The sequence below is a fragment of the Numida meleagris genome, chromosome 3 (genome assembly GCF_002078875.1).
Source record: "Numida meleagris isolate 19003 breed g44 Domestic line chromosome 3, NumMel1.0, whole genome shotgun sequence".
Classification (NCBI taxonomy): domain Eukaryota; kingdom Metazoa; phylum Chordata; class Aves; order Galliformes; family Numididae; genus Numida; species Numida meleagris.
The window spans coordinates 77,073,795-77,098,405 of record NC_034411.1 but is presented as its reverse complement, the minus strand read 5'-3'; the positions used below and the strand labels follow the sequence as shown (position 1 = coordinate 77,098,405).

The 24,611-nt window shown below is 40.4% G+C and overlaps 1 long non-coding RNA gene across 1 annotated transcript in view; it reads right to left on the bottom strand.

The window, feature by feature from the left end:
* Nucleotides 1–22,385, bottom strand: part of LOC110397129 — a 32,976-nt gene extending 10,591 nt beyond the window's left edge. The window contains exon 1 of the long non-coding RNA XR_002437559.1: nt 17,039–22,385. This is a non-coding gene — a long non-coding RNA (uncharacterized LOC110397129). The remainder of the gene's footprint in view (nt 1–17,038) is intronic.

Below are 24,611 nucleotides of genomic sequence, written 5' to 3'. Positions count from 1 at the left end.
AACTCCCCAGGCAACTAATTTACAGTTACATATTCACTCCCAAAAGGAGTTAGAGAGGGTGTCTCATTCCCGGTCCCTCCTCACTTACTTCCATTCATGCAACATCATCCCTTCTCTTGTGCTAGCTGTGATGCTCCTGGGGCCATTGCTGTGGCAATTTATCTCACAAAACAGCAGAAAGTCACCCACTTTGTTACTGCCAGTTTAGCGAGTTGAATCAGCTTCCACAGGGTGCCAGTCCCACAGCAAGGCCAAGGTAAGTGGCTGGAGCATACAGACAGGGGGTGGAAGTCAGACTGTTTCTTGTAGTACCCACCCATTTGTTTCATGAACCTGGTAACTCAACTGGCAGTCTGTACTGAGAAGCTCAGTTTCTTAGAAGAGACAAGTTAACTCCAGCTGAGATACATGCTGCAACCTGCAAGCAGGAAACAACTCTGGATCTACCTCTCACCCCAGCAAAAACTGAAATATTAAATAAGCCAGGGCCACAGCTAATGGCAGTCACTGACTCTTGAAAAACCTACATCAGGCAATTTTGCTTGGTGTGGCTTTTTCTCTGATTCACAGTATAGATTTCTTTAATGGATTCAAGAGAAAAAAAAAGACAAATCAGAGTACATCAGTAAAGTAAGTTAAATACAAATGAATATAACTCCATACTTAAGGCAGTGTAAGCCAAGACATGCAGCCTGGAGCAGAACTGAAATCTGTGCCTGCCTGCTGTACTCAGCTCACCTCAGACTTCCACAAGACACACCCCAGCGTACTGCTATGCAGCACGGCATTGGTTCTGCATGGAGTCTCCAATTTTCAGTCCAGCCAGGAAGCTTTGATCATGGCTCCTTCCTGAATGCATTCTTACATGCTGGAATAGCCATGTGAGGGCCCTTGATGAGAATGAGTACTGAGAGCAGCAACAGAAACTCATTTAGTTGGATGTAACAAAACTTCTCTTCAGACAAATGCTCCATGGTGGTCCCATAGTAGGAGGCTGTGCAGAAGGCCTTGCTGAAGTAATAATAATACTGTAGTAATTTCATGCCTCCACCCACTTCCAGGCCTCTGATTAATACAGATGCTGGAAATTTAACAGCCTTGACTGGTATAAATGGATGCAGCTTCTCTGGCATCAGCGAAGCCGTGTTAATTTACCTTTCAAATTTGCTGAGGATCTGGTGTTCATTCTCCTATAATTAACTATTTTAAGAGGTTTTATTCTGAGTCCTATTTACAACTTAGAGCTTGTTCTTCAAGAAGTCCAACTTACTTCAAGTCACAAAAAACACCCCCTCTTTGCTATCCTGTCATTATAGTCTGTAGAAAGTCAATTCTATCTGTATAAAGTATTTAAACATTCTTGCTTTACAAAATAAGAAATCAAGGTCTGCATGTAAAAACCCTGTAGAAGTACTCTCTCCCAGATCTGCGTCTCTGTTTCAGACTAGAATATCCACAAGTCTGACATCCACAAATTACAGAGATACAGCATTAACATCTAGAGGACAGAACTCAGTGTGTGAACTTTTACATTACTTTCTGAAGTACTGCTAATTTGCACGTATTAATTCAGGTTCTTATGATCTCATTTCTTAAACAAACAGCTCCAGCACTTGTACAACTCCCATCAGTAACCTCTTCTTCTTTCCCATAAATATGCATACCCCATACTTAGCAGTGTAGGCAGCATTTCTCAGCAAGTCCAGCAATATTTCAGGCACAGATTGGGTCTAGAACTTCCCAGTCAGCATTAACACTGGGCAGAGGAGAAATGGCAGATTTCAGTACTGTCAGCTGAGACCACCAGCAAATCCACCAGGAATCTTAAGTAGAAGGGACTCTCAACTCTTGAGTTTAGACCTGAGTAGGGTGGTATGATGGATCATTTCTAAAAGAATTCAGAAAGCAGCATAAGCAAAGAGCTTGACATGACATTTAGGCAGAGACTCCAATCAGCTTGCTCCCTTGCAAGAAAGGGTGATATAGTCAAATATCTTACTTGCAAATCCAGTATTTAAACAATTGCCTGAAAATCTGAAATGTATGCAGAATGTTAAACCTGCTAAGCTGTTTAAGTTTGATGGGATGCATTGGGTGGGGCCAGTTCTCTAGTAACTAGGTATTAACTAAAATATATTAAAACACTGTTTAACAGCTATGTTATTTAACAAAGTACAATCACAACCAGGCTTGCCTTTTTTTTTCAGGCAGTGGAAAAAATGAACACATTCGGGAATTTCATTCCTTGCCTAGAATGCGACATTTCACACTGGAGCAGGATGGAAATCATGTGGATCATGGCCAAGCATGTGGGTTTGTTCTTTAAAAGATCTCTCATACTCACACTAACTCTGGAATGAAGGCAAAGCCCGCTTCAAACTACCATGTAGTACAGAATCTCCAGTGAAAATCTTCTCCTCTCTTCTTTTATACTTTATATACTCTTTGAAGTTCCTCACTGCTACACTAAGTCAAGTTCTCAAACCATCAGCACACTGTGAAAGAGAGTAGGAAGAAGCCACAAAAAAAAAAAAGCTTTGCTAAAATAAAGCTGATTCCTCTTCTTCTTCTTTTTTTTTTTATTTTTTGTTAATTCTTGTGATCTGACTAACATTTTAAAAAGTAAAAGATGCTTTACTTTAGTGAGGAGGTTTTCCAGAACTGCAGAACTGAAAAACAGATTTTTAATCCGTTACTTCAAAATTTCGGCAATAAATACTTTCAAAGTCGAACAAGTATAGGTGCTTTGATCTTTTTTACATGCTTTGTTTCCCCTTGTCTACCATCCCAGTATTCTCCCTCATATCCTAAGCTTTCTGTTAACAAAGAAGAAAATCATTGCACTATGCTTGGTAATGTGATGAGAGTTTTAAATCAGAACTGGTGAAGGCTAGACTCTGAAGTCCTCTAGGAAGCACTAAAGAAAAGCAAACTACACAAGAGGCTTAAAATATCAAAGATAAAATTACAATAAGGTTTTAGAAGACTGAAGTAGGATGGCTGTCAATGAACAATATATTTTCCAGGAAGGAAATAATGGGAAAAAGAACACTAATCTATAATTCTTATAAGATAAGACATACGACTTCATTGGCATGACAGAAGTGAGCTGTTAATAGGAGGCTGCAGTTTGTTCAAGCAAGATGGACAAGGAAACACATAGCAAGTACACACATTTCCTTGAAGATCCAGAGATAAATTTGCTGCTTTAAGGTCTTTGGACAATATTAAATGGGATAGAAGACTATTGGAGCTGTCCTGGATTAGAGCACAGCATAATATTACATGTGAAAATCCACATGGTAAGTCTTGCAGTGTTTATAACCAAAATTACCTTAACTGTACAATCTGAGGATACAGCTGATGAGAATTTAATTTCCCAACCTCCTGTTAAAAAAGGAATATTGCAAGGCCTGTCTTATCTAAGTTTTTCAAATGCTCAAATATTTCTCCAATCAGTGAAGTGATATAAGTACTTAGCAAGCGTTACTAATCGTAAACTGACATCACAGACTGGAGTGAATTACTCCTGGATGTGCCTCCCTGTACTTACTGACTAGAGAGAGAACCTGGACATCTGGCCTTGGTACTCAATGTCTAGATGTTTACATACATGAGCCAGCTTCTCCCCAGGAAGTTGTTAGATGTCTAGAAACATAAGGAAAATGAGGAAATAGTGGAGGACCTCAAACTATTCAAGTCTAGCAAGGAACGGACTGATTTTGCAAAATTATGATAGCTCTTTAAAGATAAGCTAGTGCAAAGTGAAAGGGATTAGCCAGTCAGCATGCACATGGCTCTTTTTGAATTGGCCAAGAATGCTCTGAACTTATAGCAAAGGAGGGTTGCTGTAGAGATTTAGATGTTAGAGATTTCTTTATCTCACAAGGCTAGTGAGGCCTTGCCTCCCTTCCCTCCACTACGGCCACAAATATCTTCACACTCCTGTTACCGAACTCCGGCGACCAACCCAGTGATGATCTCCCCTTCGTGATCTCTTCAAATGCCAGATCTCAACTTGTGAATCCTGTGCAAATTCACACTCCTCCTCACTGTTATCCTTGCCTAGTGTTTCCTAGTTCTGAATCGGAGCAATTTATCAAGAATTTTACAAAACATCTCAGACTGGCAGTGCTGTGTATGAGTAATGCCATGATCTTAATTACAACCAGCTCTGCTATTCAGAAAGCGCAATTACAGTACCATAAGCATCCTTCAGCTCCAATTTTTTTAATCAGCCCTAACTGATTGGAAGATGCTGGTGCTCTCTGTAGCATTTCCTCAGGTTTGAAAAGTAGCCACAAGTCAGCAGTCATTCTTCAATACTTGTGCAGAAAACATGTGGTTTCTTTGCCTTCCAAAAAATCCTCAGAGCCTCTTCTAAATTAGGTATAGATTAGGTAAAGCACATCGCCCAATAGTAAAAACAAAACAAAACATAATCCCTGACAGACAGAGGTCAACAATAACAACAGGCCCACAGCCACTCTCAGGTTTCTGCCAGGGACAGGGTTCAGCTTGCACTGTGTGGGTTACTTGCAGGTTCAGTGATGGCAGAGCATGCTCCTGAGCCAACCACTCTCTTTAGCAACAGGCTTGGCTGCAAAGCATTTCTTCTAGTCCTTCCCTGTGCACATACCGTAGTCTCTATGGCATATGCAGGACTGACATGTGACAGAGGTGATTTGGGGAGAGATCACAGGCACTGTGTGAATCTCAAATGAACACAGGCAACCCCCATTACCTCCCCTGAAATCAGGGGAAAAAACATCATGGCCACCTGCTTGTTTCATGAAGTGCTTTCATTTGATAAGAAGTTCTAGGGAACCCCTTGCTCAAACAATCGTCAGGCCAGAAACTAAAATTATATTCAAAGCCTCATGATATTTACAGTACAAGGTGATCCAAAGAAACATGCAGGTTTCAAAATGGTTAGAAGAGCTTTCATTTAAATCAAGAGTACTGCTCAGCCTTTTCTATCACAGTTTGCTAACCCCAGTGTTATTCAGCTTAAGGTTCTTGCCATCATGTGTTTTTGCCTCATAAACTACTATGCTGGGAGCCCCTGGCTGAGAAGCAGCCAATGAAGTAAAATAAGGCCACAGACTCATATCAACACAGACAGAACAGCCCCAGTACTGAACACAGCTGATATGCCCTACCCTTGAGCAGACTAGGGGTGATAGTAAGAAGGGCTCTGAATTATTCAGAAGGAAGCAAAAAAATAAATAAAATAAAAGGATGTTTGAACAGTCAAAGAGCTCCTTAGGTCATGAGATCTTCCTAGAAAGACACTAAGCAAGACCAAGCCAAGAAGCAAGAGGTGAATGAAATGGTTATTTTATCTCAGAGGAAAGTCAGCTGGAGGAAGACTGTTCAGGGAAAAAGTAAAAGCAGTAAGTAGGTACAAAGCATACTGAGAAAAGTAAACAGATCGGCATATGTCATTCAGCAGACATACCTACTTTGTTTTTCTGCTCACTGAATCATTAACACAAGTTAAAATGATGACAAATACTAAGACCCATTCTGCCTAAGAAAACCAACAATGTATTAACATAAGCCATGCCAAAAGAATACTGAATACCCCATAGGAATGCTATTGAATAAGAATGAATAAGAAATATTGAATTCTCAGAGATTATTATCTAGATGATGCCTCTATTATTCATGTCATGGCCAGAGCTGATCATCCCTATGGAATAGCCCTGCGTATCTCCCAGCCAATTTATTTCTTTCCTATTCCAAATTGTGAAGCTTTGTCTCAGTATTTTAAAAACATTTATCCACAAAAGACAGATGATGCATCTTCCTGAGGTATATGATCAGTCTTTCACTCATCTGTAAAATATTCATCATATTTTTGTTGTTATAGCAAAATTATTTTGGTACACTTTCGGATGCTGGTCTACAGTTTGCTACACATAAATATTGGAGACAAATAGCAACAGGATCAAACTGTATTGGCAGTTCAAATAGTCCATGGTTATGTAACTGCCAACAGTACTGGACCAGCAGCGCCAGATTGCTGTGTCCTACAATTTAAGATGGGGATGTAAATAGCAAAGGGTGTATAAGTAGACTGCCAGTTTGTTTCTGAATGTAAATGCTACAGAGCAAACTGTTGCAGTTTCTTTTCTGAGGATATTTGGACTTAAAACGAACCAATTTTTCATGAGTTCTCAGAAAGTATGTAGACAATCGAATGTCAGCCAAAGCTCCAGCACAAAGGTAGGCTGAAACAGAGGAAGAGAAGTATAATAGTAGCAATATTCCAGTATCCCAGTTACACTTATATCTGCTTTCATCTCTACCCAGATATTTTCCTGCACTTTATAAAGAAATGTCAAGCACATTCCTAATCTGGTGTTGAGTGTAATCCGACATTTGGAAAAGTTTGGTAACTAGAAGGTGAGGTCACATACACCCTTGAGAGCATCTGGATACTTCAAAGGATGAAGTTACCAAGCAAGCAGAAATTATTTTTGCAACTTGCACCACAATATCAACTCCACATCTTTCTCCATTATTCCTGGATGGAAAATAATCCTTATCCAAATACCAGCCTTCAAAGGAAGGCAGGCAGAGATTCTGAGCATATAACAGGGTGTTTCCACTGAGTACCCAAAAGATGAAAAAAAAAAAAAAAAAATTACTGGGTAAATTTCTAAAAGAGGGAGAAAGATTCTCCATGAAACACCCCAAACAATGAGTGGCATAGGAGCAGGAGAGTGACTTTATATGAGGGCAGAATAGCCCAGCTACTTTCAGTGAGATTATAAAAAACACAGTAGGATCCAAAGTCTGACCATAGCAGCGCTGTGGGCTCTTTAAGCCATCAGCAGGTTCCTGCCATCTATTCCCTGAATACAGGACCCTTTCATCTCCTGTTACCCAACTGTCTCCTCCCTGCTTTTGAGCGGCATCTCACCACAGACAGAAGGAAAGAGTGGAAGTGGGGAACACCTCATTGCCTCTCACCCATTAGTCTGGCCAGCACCATTCATGCACTCCCCAAGCTCTTCCGCAGAAGCACCTCACAGCACTGTGGGCCTTCCTCAGCCCCCTCCCATCAGAGGCCAGCTTCTCACAGGCTTCTTCAGCCCTTCTTAACTTCTCCTGTCTTCCACCCCTTTGTGCAAGATACCTGTATGACAGGATGGCAAGTAAATAATTCAGTCAGCACCATTTCTAGCCTATCTTCCATTTGAGATCAAGTCACTTCCCCTTACTTGAGTATTTCACAGCTTCATTCCCATTCCCTTCTTTCCTGCTCACAATTCCTCTTGTAGAGCAGGCAGCTTGAAACCTCATTTTTATTCTCTGGCAGACAAGCCAGCTTGCTTTGAAGAGCATCCCTCCACCATATTTAAACCAAACCCTTTAGCCTTCTGGGGACAAGTTGGTTTTGTGGGTAATTTGAGTAGTAGGAGCACAAACATAAATGTCAACTGAGTCAAGCTGCTCCTGAGATTTTCTCAGTAAGTATTGCTGCCCTAAATCACAGCTCCCTTTGTTTTAGGAGCTAATTTGCCCCCTCCTTACAACCAGGATGGAGTCATAAACCTGCAAAATAGATGGGACATTTCAAGAATCAGAGGGTTCCTAATTTGCTGATGAGAGGGATTGTGAAGAAGAATGGTACCACAGGCTTTTGATCAGATGAGATCAGCCCAATTAATACTGGCCTTTGTAATTTTACTTTCAGATCTATGCCTTTAGTAGAAGAGAATTACTTGCCAGGAAAGATATTCCCAGTTTTTGGGTTCAAGTTGGGCCCTTAGCTAATGTTTTTCTTCAAGTTCCATGGCCTGTCTCTGCTTTTTTCTTCTTTTTAAAGCTTATGAAAGCTATTATTAAATGTTTGTCTGAACGCACACATTAGATCTTGTGTGCTGCCTTTTAACAGAATGCTTTTAATTGAAAGGAAAACGCTGCCTCCTGCTAGGTTTGGGTGGGCTGCGATTATTTCCACACTAGCTGGTTTTGCCAGAAAGTCATATAACTCTTCTGTGCAGGCGTTCACATTCTGGTCCAGCTGCAAACAATATGCTGAGTCAGCAAAAAAGAAAGACGCTAAAGAAATCTCTCATTGAATTAAAAAACTGGTCTGTCCTCAAATCTGAAAATATGTGTAGGATTCCATTGGTCCTGGGGGATCATCATGCTGGTCATGCCAGCTACCAGTACTCACATGGGATCCATATACCCACAGCAACACTGCAAGGAGGCACAGGGATACATCATCCACACTCATACCTTTTTCATGTTAGCAGCAAAATAGAAATCCCTCCCTTATGCATGAATCATAATGCTCTGGTGAAAAATGTTTATTCTGTTTCTTAACTGCAAGGAAAACAAAATCCACCACACTAGCACAAAGAGCAAAGCATGCAGAAGTCCTGGATTTTGGCAAATTCAAACAAATGAAAATTGGAGGAAACTATTTCCTGAGTACTTCGGGTTTATTTGAAGCCAGCAAACTATGAAATAGCCTTAACAGTCTGTTATGTTTCAGTGTAACATGAGGATCTTGAATCTCTTGACTAGTAGAGCATGAGCTGGAGTTTCAGTTCACTGATGGGTGGTTTTTTTGGATTAGTCCAAGAAACGTATTTAAACAGTAGGCCCAGCAGTGATCCCTTTGAGTCATGAGCATTCTATGGTAAATATCTGAAAGTGGACATCGGATAATAAGACTAACATTTAAGCAATTCCTTATGATTTCCAAAGAGACTGTCGTTGGAACTAGGAGATGCTTATCATTTTCCATTTGGCCAGGTACCTACTAAGACCATCCTATGTTCTAACAGAGATCCAAGAGTTGAAAGGCACACTCAAGAACTATTTGCATTACTAAATCAGAGAAAAAACTTACCCTGACACCCTTTGAATTTGGGGGGTTTCCACATCCATGCTTGGAACAGCAATGTCAGTCTTCTAGCACAACAAATACTGCACAGAAGGTTCAGAATAGCGAGCCCATACAGAGGTAATCCTTTCACATGCTTCTTATGGCAGTAATAAGAGATGCCAGGTAAATTATACATTATTAACTAGAACTAAATGGAAAATATCTTTTTCATATGGAAAATGTTCTATGGAAGAAAATCTTTATTTGAATTTTTCCTTTGAAATCAATATTCAGTGGGGGAACTTTCTTTACAATTTTAGAGTGTTTAAATTATTTTTCCATTAAAAAAATCAATATGCTAAACTAAAATAGTTCAAAAGTATTTCATTCTGAAACATTGATTCAATATGAAAAACACTGTTTGATGTATTTGCTGTAGGGAAATTGAAATTTTCCAGAGGAAATAACACTATAAAATTTCAGTTTAAAATAACATTTTTGGTAAGAAAATTTTCTGCACTAAATACCGTGGCCAAAAGCAATTACAGCTTTTCCAAAAGTCCTTGAGATCTACAAGGGATTTTTGGAACCTTTATCCCACCTAACACGGTAATAATATAGCAAACTGAAAGGATTACACTGAAAGGGTGGTATCCCAGCAGCACCTGAACATAAACAATGTTTGTTTAGCTGACAACAGCTTCTCCATACGTGATTTTAAATCTGCAGAAAACTATAAATAAATAGCATTTTCACTGAAAGCATTGAATTAGCCAATGGGGTACTCAGCTTTGTAATGTGGAGCAATGTGGAGTGATAATGAACACCATGTGTGTGTGTGATAATGGAGGCTGTAGAAAATAGATCTGGCCAGCTGAGTGAAAAGGAAATGCTAGAGAAGAAAAAATCTGAAGTCCAAGCCAAAACAAGTGACCTAGAGAAGCAAGTAAGGGTTTGTATTTGGGGCAGGCTAGAGGCCTAAGAGAGATCAGCAATTCAGCAGGGTATTTTTAAGCATATGCTCAAGGCCCTCCTTATTCAGCAGGAAACTTAAGCATATGCTCAGAGGTTAAGCATCAGCTAAAGTCTCATTGATGTCAATGGGTCTTAAACACATGCCTAGAGATACATGTGTGCTGAAGTGCTTTTACAAACAAGAATGGACTGGGGATCAGGGCCTCAGTCCCCTGATATTTCATAGCAGGCTAACCCTGCAACCTCCTGGCTTTCCAAATTCTTCAGAGTAGATCTCATTTATTATACTCACAGGACCAGACTTAAGCGTGTAAGAACTTGCATTACTGTACATAACTGCCATTGGCCCTTTGGTACTGAAATAAATAGTAAAGTACAGATAAACTTATAAAACACCAGTCATTTTTATTGCAATTTGCCCAAATAATCCCCTTAGTGATAGAAATGAAAGCTTAAAATAAGCAGAAATGCAACTTTGGGGAAAGTCATTTGGTATTTCCATTCCTGGTGTCAGAAAAGAATGAACTTAAAGATAAAATTAAATCAAGTGATTCAGATTTACTTTTAAAATTATCTTTTTTTTTTTTTTTCAACCAGTGAATTTGTATTTCCTTGCACCTGAACATCCTGCTTCCCACTTGCATAGCTAGATGGGCATCACTGTACAATTGAACAGCCACGCTGCTTCTATGATAGTCCAGCTTTATGACTGCAAAAGCAATAATCTGCACTGATACAAGTTTAGAACCATAGAACAACTATTCTTTGAACACAAGATGGCAAAATACTATTATGAAGTAATATCCAAAAGTTTTAGATAAAATGTTAGATTCCAGTATGGCTTCTCCTTCTTTAAAAATGCATGAAAACATACAATAAAGCAGCAAGGGGAATTACATGGCTAAATTACTAACGATATTAAGTATTTTTTCTGTGCAGCTAAACACGGGACTTGAAATTATCAGTAAAAATCTTCCTGTGCATTTCAGTGAACCCAAACAACCACTTGGTCTTTACATTGCGTAATTCTCTGAGGATAAATAAGCAGCGGAGGAAATGGCCATAAAGACATGCTACAGGGCCAGCTGAAAACTCCTTTAGGTGGAATCTGTAAGTGGCAGCCATTTTTAAAATACCCTTAATGTGACAGGAGCAAATTGGGGTGCATCTGAGTGGCAGGACATTGTCAGATTATTGCTGTGTGCAACCAAAGCGATGCTGCAGTAGCAGTTACCTTGCCACAGACATTGCAACAAAAAGCAGTCTTCAACAAACCCAAAAGGCCAACTTCCTCATTAAAATTTATTAAAGGAGGCAGAAAAATTATGATTATGGCTGATCCCAGAAATTAGCTTTTAGCTTTACAGGTGTGTCTTCCTTTTGTCATGTTTTAAACTGGAGGATATCACTGTTTGGCATTTCCTGCAAATGCATGGAGGAAAAGCGACAGCAATATAGTATTTCTTCCATAGATGTTAAAAGACTCACGAAAGCGGCTAACATACAATTTCTGGTTAAAATTTGCTCACTTTTTTTGCTTTGTTTTGCCATATGAAGACAACCTGGTGAAAGCATTCCCACATTCCTCTTTGCACTTTTGCCATGACAGAACTTATCTGAGGCATGCAAATCTGTGTGCCAAAAGCATGTATCTTAGTGCAACTTCATTTCAAGTTTCTGCTTCTTTATTAAACATGGAAGAGCACCTCATTTGCCTTGCCCAAGCAAGCTGCGGGTTATCACTCCCATCCCTCCATATGATGCTGGCCTAGCACAAATACAAAACAGGTTCCTATGGAATCTCAAGTACTGTTTGTACATCCTACCACTGACCACAGCGGAACAACAGTGTGCCAATGATACAGGAAAAAAAATAATTATTTGCTTGCTCTGAGTCTCTGTCTGAATTACATCTAGCTCCAAAACTACTTTTTATAGTTATGAGGTGACAACTGAGAGCTAGCAGTCTGCTGAGTGAAAAAATGTTTGCATTTACCCCTTTTAGAGATATCTTATACACATATCTGCACATCCATGCACAACTGATACTCATACTGGATGAGGAGATGTACCTAATAAACTACAGTGCTTGCTCAGTGGCAAGAAAAGAAAATGAGTTATTTGGTGCAAATTAAGTGACATAAGATTCACTTATTAAGAGTGTTCAAATTGAGAATTTTTCAGCCAAGCCTACAGCTGTGCTTAAAGCAATGAGAAGTGGTGGTGAACGTTTTCTGTGAATACTTTTGCCTATTGTTTTCAATAAAGGAATCACTTCTTCTGAGCTGCTTGAAAGCCCTATGTTATTTTAAAACCAAAATCTTTACATTTGTCACATAATTACAGAAATGTTGTGGTTGGGAGATCTTCTGGAGGTCATCTAATCCAACTGCCTACCCAGAGCAGGACTATCACCAGCACCAGCTCAAGGCTGCTGCGATTTTGTTTAGCCAAGCCCTGAAACCCTCCTGGGCCAGATATTCCACCTATTCTCTGGGTAGCCTGCTCCAGTGCTGCACTACCCTTGAAAGAAAAAAGATTTTTCCAGCTTCCATTGTAACCCTCTAAGCCACTGTTGCATTGTTGTGTCCCCTTGTTTTGCAGCTTCAAACTGCTGAGAAGGGTTTGGCTTCACTATCTCAGCCACTTGCCCTCAAGCAGTTGCAGGCTACCGTACTGCCCCATAGCCGCCTTCCTCACTGGGCACTACAAGTGCAGCTCCTGTCACTCCATTCCAGAGGTGACCACCCCTGCCAAGAGATGGCAGAAACTGGAGTGCCTCAACACCTCTCTTATCATTGCTCCAGGGGCAGAAACTTTCAGCAGTAAGAAGTAGCAGAAAGCTAGGGCTATAATGGCCACGACTACACCTAACTAAGCCCCTTGAAGCACATTTTCAGATAGACTCTCTAAATTTCAAAGAATCTCATTATGCCATCATTTTCCCCCAAGAATAAATCATTTCAAGAAAATATAAAAACAGGCATATGAGCAGACGCAGCGTAAGCCTTATGACTGCTGCCCTTGATTTAAGAGGAACAGAAATCCCAGCAGAATTCTTTCCAGCAGGCGGGCATTTAATGGATCTTGTGAAAGTGTGAGCATGTGGAAAAAAAAAAAAAAAAAAAGGATGCTGATAAGTACTTTTGAAAGAGACAGTCAACACCAGAAAGTTTAAAGTAATTTTCTAGCCAAGTAATTACAACTGCTCTCTGTCATAATTCCCCCACATGTGGGAAAAAAAAAAAAAAAAAAAAGGCAAAACCAAATATCCAGTAATCTGCTGGTCTGAAGCATAGAAAACCTGCTGTACCATCCTTCTTGAGGAGGGTAAGAAGTGATGTTGGAACAAGATGGCTATGCTTTTCTAAGCACTAAAATCTTAATGATCCACATCGGTTCTTGGCCCCAACCACAAAGATCTTAAGTAGTTGGTATTAACCCTCATAAAGTAGTGTGGCTAGCTTTGGCCTTTCCAGCATTAATCCAGCATGTACTGCCCTTCTTAAGGTGGGGGAGAGAATTACAGAACAGAATAAGCTTACCCTAATAGCTTCAGTTCCACCCACATCTCAGTTCTACGAGCATAGGAACATTCAGACAATGTTTCTTTCTGACTGGAAACAACTTGTCCTTCATATTCCTTTAGGTAGTTCCCTGCTCAGCATCTTGCTCTCCAGAAGCTACCAGAGCTGCCCAGTTCACTCCACAGACTAGGCAGAGGGACCGAGATGGAATTTAAGTATCTGACTGTCCAAGTGTCCTGCTAACATGCGACAAATTGGCTCAGCTCTGCTCTGCTCACCGTAGCCAACATGCATCCTTGATGCATCCAAGGGGCTGTCTGTGCCTACAGGATTCTGGCAACCCCCCTGGGAGTGTGTTGTATACACCATACACCCTCTCCCTAGGCAGTTCCCGTTGAATATGCCAGGCCATTCAAAATGTTTCTTTTTCCCAGAACAGAAACATTTGACCTGATGAAGACAAATGAACTTTTGGCATGTCCTCACTTCAATCCTCCCAAGCCACACTTTGTTTTCTTATTCTTTACTATCGGTGGAGACATTTTAACAATCCACAGAAAAGGACTGGATGCATTTCGTTAGTTAAAAGCATTTCTGAATCTATGCTGCAAACAGGAAAAGGACCCAGTGCTCTACATTACCTCCTACAACCCCAACTACACAACAAGCTGCACCCAAGAAGCAAGATGGTCTTAGTCACATTGCCTATTTCTGTCACCTACATGAGATAGGGTAATAAGTAATCAGATGCCTTTTGTCTTATTTGCCCATTGCCTTAGCATGCACACAAATTCTAGAAAGGTAAAATATAATTTAACAAGCCAGTGCGTATTACAACAATATTAAGGAGACAATTTTCCCTCTAGCACTCCAGACAACTCTAAGACTCTATGAAACCGCCTACATGTGTTAGATTCCCAGCCATCAGCTGACACAAGATAACAAATTTTCTCCACAATTCTTCTGAAGAACTCTTCTGATTAGGGTTCGGTTTGGGGATTTTGGTCAAGTTAGACGCTAAGCCAGTTTGTACCGTCACAGTAGCATGGAGCAATTTCAAGACCACACAAACCATTCCACATGGACACTGAAGCTCATTCAAACAGTAGAGTATTGGAGTTAAGGTGAATTGCAGAAAACATCCCTTAACACCCAGTCCAAATTGGTCTCCCCTAAAAAAGAGATTTTGGAACATCTACGTAGCAGTGCCTGCTGTTCCCTTGGCTTGGAAATCCTGTTTCCCATGTACCCTTTCATGCAGCCTTGACAGTGTTACAAGGAGAGTTCTATAACCAGTTGTGTGAGGATCTCTTCTCAAGGAATAAACATTCTAATATACTTGCAGGGCTGAGGCTCAAAGGGAAAAAATTATAGATATGACAAGGTTACTCCCACTTTCCATGCCTCTTAGAGTCAGGGATTGCCATCACAGCTTGTAAAACATTTTTAAACAACACATTAAACTCCTTGCAGAAGAAAAAAAAAAAAAAAAAAGAAGAAAGTCTTGGAAGTTGAATTGCTGGTTTTGTAAGCATTCTATTACAAACTCAGAAACTGCACTGTTTTCAAGTTTTGGTTTTTGTGAGGAGAAAAAAAATGCTCTCTTTCAGAGGATATAAGTGCAGTGAAAACAAAGAAACGTGTTTCTCATAGGGGAAAAAAAAACACTCCTACAAAAAAAAAAAAGGATACATAAGGCAAAATTTTCAGGAGTATAAGACTGTCTGAAAGGAAACATCAAAGCTTACTACACTACTCTGCTAAACTCACATCTAACCCATCTGACTGCTCCTCCTTTCACCTACAGCCAAAGAAGCTATTCTTATGTGAATGTCAGTAAGAACATACTTGCACTAGGCCAGACACAGCATCTTGACCCAGACTAACACTCTTATATGGAGCTAAGGACATTGCTAAAGAAACACAGACTCTATTGTTAATCATTTCTTTTAGCAAACTTCCTTCACAGCCTGAGGTAAGCATTATATTAAACTGTGAAGAAATAACTAGAACTACTAAGCTGCAAGTGACTTTTAAATCAAGTGCATCAGTTACACAGTATTTAGCGCCATGCTGTAAAGGGTGGTAAACGGAGGTGTCATAAATATCTGACTTTATCATCTGTTGACTCATAATCCAGATGCCAATGGGATATAAATCATGCAAAGCATGTTTCCAGATTAGGAAAGTCTGACTGCTCGCTATTGTTCGAGCGAACTACATTATTTCTTTGTAGGATCAGGAGTGCCCTCCGATGGTTAATAACTATTAATGAGATAGAAGAGCTGAGTATGGAAAGTAGCAGATCCTAAATTGCATATTCAATACAAAATGTTCTCAGTTCCTGCACTAGACATTTTCAGTCTTCTGTATACTTAAAAATTTCAACAACTAATCTTGATTTATTGGAAATATTTTTTGAAGATTTCTCTTTCCATTACAGTTATTTGAACTGATATTAAAGGGTACTCACATATATTAAGGATGCGTTAGAGAATTATATATATACTTAATTTCAAAGGAAACAAGTTGCAAAAAGTTTCAGACACGAATTACAGGATTTGTCTAGTAGACACTGAGAAAGGCTCTGACAAATGCAGACACATGGAAATTCAGATTTTCAACTAAATGTCAGAGAACAGGATACAACTGGAAGAAAAAAGAAAAAACAGGCAAGATCTCTGAAGAAGCACATATGTGCCCAAATGCTTGTCTGTATTTATCCAGCTATATAAGCTAGCCTAACAAAATTTAACTCTCTCAACAGACCCTGCTTCACACGTACTTAGAACATTACACGTAGAACACAACTGTAAGAAAACAGGAAATCAATGACGTTTTTTTCCCACATCTTCAACTTTACCTGTCCTTTAGGTAGTCAGCATCCCTGTCGCTTACCATTTCATCAATCCTAATACCAACTGGTCTTTCCAAACAGAGGTAATAGTTAGAAGACAGCCACATGCTTGGAGCTTTCTGTGATGACAACCACTACATAAATATATGCAAGTCTCCCCCTTCAGTTGAACAAGTAGCAGGACTGGAGGTGACACTTCAGTGAGACAAAATCTCCCCAAATCTGCATCAACCACACAGCTTCCCTACTATACACTGGAAGAATAAATGTGAATATGCAATATCCAAGCCCTTGCAAGACTCATAAATTGCATATTAGAGTTTAATTCTAGTCTGACTACCTGAAGACTCCTAAGAATAGCCAAGCAACATAGAGAGAAATGCACATAACAAGTTGTAACTGCAAGCACTCACAGATTTCAGAGCAAAATCAATTCCTCAATCTTGCAAAGAAGGATAGCATCAAGGGAGCAGACAGTTGGGTGCATCCTCCCTGCTTCCCATTACCTCTGCTGACGCACACAAGGAACAGCCATTGCGCTCCTAGATCTGCTGAGCTGTTAGCAAAGCTCTGCTCTCTCAGGGCTACTTTATCTTATTTTTTTAATCTAAACCAAATGTCATTTTTTGATTTTCCCTCTGATGGTGAAAGCTGAAAATAATAGTTTCAGATGAAAGAGACCAGCAGCAAGCCTTCTCTGTACCAGATTTTACTCTAGTTTCAGACCTACTGCAGAACCTTAAGCATTTGGAAACAGGGCTTTGCTTGGGAGTTGCTAATTAAGTGTCCCGCTTCCACCTGAGATTACTATCAGCTGAGGCTCACCTGGGATTACCAGGGCGGAGAGTTCCATTACTGCCTTATTTGCCCATTGCCGTAGCATGCAAACAAATTCTAGAAAAGTAAAATATAGCTTAATAAGCCTATGCATATTACAACGATATTAAGGAGGCAAGTTTCCCTCCTGCACTCCAGGCAGCTCTAAGACTCTCTCGAGCTGCCTGGGCGGGAGGAGGCAGACGCTGCTCGGCCACCCCGAGCTGCCGGCGGGAGGGCCGGGCCGTGAGAAGAGCCGGAGCGCCCTCTGCTGGGGACTGAGGGAACGGCGCTCCGATCTGCACAGCGGCCGCCTGACGCAGCGTGTGGCGAGTATCGGGCGCACAGGGGTGGAGGGGGACAGGACCTCCTCTACACGGAGGTCCTGGGGCAGTGTCAGTACTCGCGGCACCTCGCACCGCTGTACACCGGCAGCGCATTGGTCACTGAGCATCTGGGGCCCTACATTGCCCGGTGCTACGGAGCCGTTAGGATAAGGCGGGAAAACATCCTCGGCGGGAGCTGCCCCCAGCGCCATTTTGAAGGTGCTGAGTTGCTGTGCAGTGTCGGGACTTTTGTGGCTGGCGACTCCTAGGATTTGCACTAAGTCCATATAAGTTCGCATCCTGCCTTGTGACCTAAACGCTTCTCCACTTTTGTTTCAGACTCTGTCCTGTCTTAGTCCTAAGCAAGGCGTTTGCCCCTGCTGTTGCCTGGGCACTTGGTCATACCTTTGTGAGGGGCACTGCAGCTGTGCAAAGAAATGTTTCTAATGCAAAACAAGTCTTGTTCTAAACTCAGTCAAAAAGCCAACCCCGGAAAAGTATTTGTGAACCAATGATCTGAACAGAAAGTAAGCTAGGTGAGCTGAAAAATGTAAAAATACTTTTTTTTTCACCTTAACACTTTTCCACCCACTTTGGCATAAATTAGCTAAAACTCCAAATAAGCATGCATTTACAAATTAAGTAATAATAACAACAGTTAACAATAAAAATGCGAAGCAAGCTATTCCGGGAACATAGCATGTTCTCAAGATGCTTTTCAGCCAGGAGATTAATGGGAATGGATCTCTTTAAGGTGGCATTCTGTTCCAAAAATTAGCGTTGTCTAGTGGAATCATTATAATACGTCACTAACACTATTTGACATCATAAGTACCAAGAGATCCCAGCTCTTTTCCAAGATCTCAGTGCCTCTAGTATCTACAGCTACCAGCTGGTAATAGCTATTATTAAGTACTGTTCCGGCTGTAACAAGCAGAATAAGCGCATTGCTGCTTAATAAAAACTGCCTCCAAAAAGAGGAGATAGAGGGCAAAAGGAATGAGCTAAGGGGAAATATCTGTAGCTTTCTGTGAGGAGCCTTCTGGCTGTTGTGCTGGGTTGTATAGGAGTAGTTCAGACGCAGCAGCTGGTTTATGAGTGTGCAAAATAGTATGGTAAAACAACACAGTCTATTGGGTCCTTCTTGTGTGCATAGCCTTTGGGAATCAAGAAGTGCTTGTAGTATGGGCAACATCAAAAAGAAAATACCAGAGCTAGAGCCCAGGGAAGAGAGTTGCAAATTCTTCAAGTTGTACTATTGCAAAATCTTCATATTTTGAAATTTTCCTGGATTTCTATAGAAAAAAAAGTACTACTTCTTGTCACTACATAGCATGGGAAGAGCAAAAATTATGCCACTTAACTGTTCTAAGGGATCTGGGAGTTACCAGCCAGGCAGTAATTCCTGTGTGAACAGAAACAAACAATTCCTGTGTGAACAAATGGTGTAGCTCTTTACTCCAAAGTTTGACTGGACTTACTGTTTATAGGTGAGGCCATGCAGATTCCACAGTCCCCAACTTTGCCATAAATAAAGTCAGAAGTGCAGTATTGTAGTTCTGTTTTGCATTTCATTTCACTGATGGAATCTTTGGCTTTGCTGACAATTCGGGTCAAACAGGAATCAAACACGTAAGATATGAAAAATATTGAATTAAACAGCCAACAACCATGGAGCAAAAGGTGCATTGTGTCTTTAGCCTGGGGCTCTGGGCTCGATGAACTTTAATTTGTCAATAGTTCATCAGTGCTATGAAGGAAAAGCATCACTAATAAAAGAATACAAAAGTAACACTCTTGTTGCTTTATGGACAAATCAACCTAGCCAATTCAACACCTTGAATGAAGGGAGACTGACATGCAAACCACGATCTACACATCTTTACCCTTCAGGCATGCTGAGGTGATGGCAAGATCAAAGAGGCTTTTGAAATGCCAAGTTCTGAGAAAGGAAATCGGGAAATATAACTCCAGAGTTAGCTGGAGGGGGCAGGGATGAGGGTCATGTTAGAAGGTGTTAACCACTGTAGAAAGAGAGACTCTTATCCCAGATGGTGCAGACATTTCACTGTTGAAATATAACTGCGACCAGCCTATCTTATAAGGTAATGAAATCTGTCACAACGTGAACATCAAAAGTGGTCACAGACTATAAAGGAACGGTGTTTGCGGGAGCAGTAGGGACGAGAAATGTCAGACACTCGAGGCTGTGTCTTTGAGATGCTGTAGTCAAGAGGATCAGTAAGGACAGGAAGGAAGAGATTGTCTTGCTGACAGCTGCCCGAGGATAGGAGCGGAGGACAAGTAAGATATTGCTTCCTTTGTAATGAATCCAAGATGTACCTCCCTGGCCTGACATTTGCCAAGTAAACTGAGTTAGTTATTCAGACAAGTCCTTTTGCTCCACTCCAGCTTTCCTATACATTCTTAGTACATTCTGTTTTAATTAGAGCAGTTGAGTCTTTGATTGTTTGCAAATTTCATGCAGACTTTTCCTTAGCGGTGCTTCTAAGAAAGAGGAGCTATAGAAAGATGCCTGGAGCCTGTCATAGTTGGGATGTTTGGTCAAAGGGGCATGGACCATGGGGACCTTTCTCACAAAAGATGGCACCTGCAGAACTGAAGTCTGGCAAACACTTAGGAAACACCTGGATGATCAGCCCTTTTTCCACTTCTTTATCTTCTAATTTTTTTTTATAAGATTTGAGCGTAACGGAAGCCAAATCAGAAAGATGAATGTCAGTCAGCTTTCATGAAAGTTGGTGCAGCAAAGTAGGAATGATTTGTGCTAAGCCTTCATTTATTCTGGAAAATGCTGAACGCACACAGTAGTGTTAGGAAAATAAAGGGAGGGAGACTGGAAAATGCAAGTGACAGTACAAAGCCACAGCCAGCAGAGTGCAGCATCACACTGGATGGACCCTGCACGGACACAGCGGTGGTGAACTATTTTCCCACTGATTAAATAGTAGGTATCAGGTGCAATAAGCAAATATCCCAGGAAGAGAATGATACCTTTCCATGCATGCGTTTTGAATAATACTTAGATACTCCTAAGTGATAAACTGTGATTCCACATAAACGTTTTGAGCACAGAAAGTAGGAGAAAGAATCTGGGATTTACTGAGCAAGGGAAAGGGAAGTGAAAGTAAGAGACTAGAAGATCTAAGCCAGATGTAGTAAGTTGACTGGTAGCCTGGTGATAAGGTTGGACATTGAAGTCAAATGAACTTGCAGGAGTGATGGGACAGAAAATGAAAGAAGCAGTAGTACAAACAAAGAGAATGGGATTAGTTCCTGGAGCCAAATAGGAAAGAAAAAGAAAAAAATGTGCTGGAAGAGATGATACAGGAGGGACCTAACAAGGAAAGTGCAAGGAAAGAGTGTGCTGTTAACCAGTAAAGATCATCTCTCTACAGGCCTTAGAATGTGTATCTGACACTATGCTGCTTCCTGCAAGTCTCTGTGAAACTCCATGTCTGACCTCCTACAATATTGCACTACAAAGGCTGAAAACATGCCATTGCTGTCTGTCATTTTAGTAGAAAACAGCAGGAAGAAGTCTACACTATGGATTTAGAGGTTCCAAACCAACTGTCCTACCTTGGAGATAATAGTATGTTGCCACATGATAGAACTTCTGACTTCGTTTCTGTTTTAATTTGCTTTTTAAAAACCATACAAAATTGCAGACAAAATGTTATGGAGGTTTTTTGGTGGTTTTTTTGTTTTGTTTTGGTTTGGTTTGGTTTTTTTGTTTGTTTTTAAATCTTAAGGTCTTTGAATCAAATATAGGCAAATAGCAGGATTTAAGATTGCTTTTACTCAGTCCTATGTATTAATGATGGGGTCTTGAAATATATGGCCACCTGGTATGTATTCACTTGAACAGTTTATCCTCTGTATGGAAAAAAAATTGTTTTAGGAGTGATCAGCTTTATACAGTTATGGAAAGTGTTTTCTCTCCTTCAGACTCCATTTGTTTCCTCCCTCAGACCTCATTTAATGCAGAAGTATAAATGATATAAAGGCATGAGGCATGGGTTTATCGTGGTTAAAGGTACTGGTCAAACTCTAAAGAACAGTGCTTTACTTCAGCACCTTTGCAATTCTGTAGGCTCACTGTGATATTTGGGAACTTACTTTGTGAAACGTTTGCTAGTCACTGCTCACTTTTGTTTTCTAAGTGGTGATCATATCATCTTCACACTTGACTTGAGGACCTATGGTCTGCAATGTGTAGGACTACCAAAGGCTAAAATTGAAGTACCATGCTTGAAAAAAGAACCACACCCACCCAAGTACTCAGGATGCTGAGAATGGGGAAGGTGACACTTCTGATCTTAACTTCTGTGCATCATAAATCCCTGATTTATAAAACAGTGATGAGACCATTACTTTTCCTTGAAGGGGTGTTCTAGAAATTAAATAACATTCTGATAACACTCAACTACAGTAGAGGAGAGTTCCACAGTCCATCCTGCACAGTACACAGATCAGAAGTCCAAATGGGAAGCGTATTTTATGATCTTATAAATAAAACTATATTGTAATATGTACGCACACAAAAACAAATTAACATTGCATGACCAATGTTGGCTTATTCTTTCTTTTAGGTATATCTTCCATCTATCTTCTTCATCTTAATTTTATATTTCACTATGTTGTGTATTACGTGCTTATAAGATTGTGTATACATTTATATCCTGTGTACATATGGGATCTATTTGACCTAACATCAGACATCTAGATTTGCTCCAATCAGTAGAGATTTTATTCTAAAGTAGGTGTCTGGGACAGTCAAGATGCCTCTCTCTTCACACTGACTACTGTGAGATCCAGTCTTGGTAGCTGTTTCATCATGGGGAATATTTTTGAGAACTAGAGATTATGGATAATAGCTTAAAAAAATATGATGATATTTCACATTACTAGTAACAACCATCTTACTTTATTAATGATAGGTGCAAAATGCACTGCTACCTAGGTTAACAGGTCAGGCAAGAGGAGACCAAACTAATCAGTGGATTAAATTTCCAGACTGTGTTTTCTGACCAAATAATAATTGCTCAAGTAAAATCCAACTTTGATCTCAAAACTTCTGTTTAATTTTAGATTTCTACCTTATCTCTCCCAGATCCTTTTTTCCTTCTAATACTTTTCCCTTTTTTCTAATACTTTTGCCACGTATCCAGTTATTAGTTTAACAGACAGATCTTAATCTGGACTGTAAACTCTGGCCTAAGGGCTCTTTTTTTACATCTGATCTCAGACATGACCTCAACACCTATCATCTGAGACACTTCTGGGGCTGGAATCTACATGCTTCAATAGACAATAAATACTCATTATACCAATGTCATAACGTTTCCAGTAAAGTAGAAATGAAGCACTATATGCTACAGATACACACCTGAATTTAGGCACTGTGTCCAGAAGATGTAAGCAATACTGGTAAAATGCATTTTATCCACAGTGAACTGTGGCATGCAGGCACCATAGGAATGGGAACAGTGACTGAGGAACTGAAGTCCACTTTCAATAGCAGCACAAGGTTCGAGCCACCACATGTGGTTGTTATTCCATTCTAAGAGAAGAAGTAACCACTGCTCTTTACCAGCTGGAAGGTGTGGTATTAGTGACTAGCCCCTTCCCACTCCACTTCTGCTGTGAGGGAGAGAGAGCCTTTAGAGATGATTTTGCACATATCTGATTGGCCACACTGATTGAGAACTGTGTATATAGCCCCCGACAAAGCTTACAGGTGGTAGATAGCCACTCCCTCCTTTTCCCTGTCCTCTCAATTACATGTACAGTGTGGTTAGTGAATTCTCTGTAAAAGAAAATAGTTCTCCTTTTGATGTTATTAAAGTGAAATCACTCCACATCTGAGATTAAGCAGTATATATTACTTGAGATCATGCCATGAGTTCATCAACAATTAATTATATCAAGATAAGAAAGAAAGATAGTTGCACTGAAAGAGACTGAGCACAAAAAAGAAAATTCATACTTTGGAGACCTGGGAGGGAGAAATAGGGGAGGACGATCTTCTTTCAACCAGCGTGGGAATGAGAATGATGTTCAGAGGATTTACTGAAGGAAAGAACATTGTGGAGCTTTGTTCTGTCTTCTGAAGTATAGCTAGAGGCTCACCACCACGGCTGTGGGAACGTACCCAAGAGGGAAATATGTCTTATTCAACCCTGGAAAATCAAGAGCATGCTTCTCAGAGATTATGTAAGACAGGACAAAATGAAGCCAAGCAGGGAGGCTGATGTAGGCTAGTTTAGCAATAGGGATCAGTATATTAGTTTAAGGACCAATATATTAGTTTAGCAAAAAGAATCAGTGAGTGCTAGTTCTAACACTTTCCATTTTAATTTTACTTGGTGTGAACAGCCTTGTTCTTCTCAATGATTCTGCTTCACGGGAGCACTGGAATCACAACACTTACTTTTATCTTTGTATCCACCAGGTGCAAGGACTTTTTGCTTGGATTTCACACAAGTTGTTTTGAATTTGAGTGCACTAAGGCAGAAAGTTGCTCATTATGGCCTAACCAGCAATGGAAATTTGCCAAACTGGTAAAAACAGCTAGAGGTCAACCAAAGTCTCTGTGATGAAGCTGATGATGGAAAAATGGGGAGAAAGTAAGTGGTCATATGACCACCTTAGATGCAACTGCGCATGCACAGAGAGATATTAGCATATATTAATGAGTTCGTAGAATCATAGAATCATAGAATGGCCTGGGTTGAAAAGGACCTCAAAGATCATCCAGTTTCAACCCCCCTGCTGTGTGCAGGGTTGCCAACCACTAGGCCAGGCTGCCCAGAGCTACATCCAGCCTTGCCTGGAATATCTCCATAGGCGGGACATCCACAACCTCCTTGGGCAACCTGTTCCAGTTTGTCACCACTCCCTGTGTGAAAAACTTCCTCCTAATATCTAACCTACATCTCTCCTGTCTCAGTTTAAAACCATTCCCCCTTGTCCTATCACTATCCACCCTCATGAACAATTGTTCCCCCTCCTGTTTATACGCTCCCTTCAAGTATTGGAAGGCCACAATGAGGTCTCCCCAGAGCCTTCTCTTCTCCAAGCTAAACAAGCCCAGTTCCCTCAACCTTTCTTCATAGGAGAGGTGCTCCAGCCCTCTGATCATAAAGTTCTTGGAAAAGAATGCATATGTGTGGCAATGTACTGTATATGTATGTCTTAACTGTTTAAAGGTAGAACTTGAACTCTGCAAG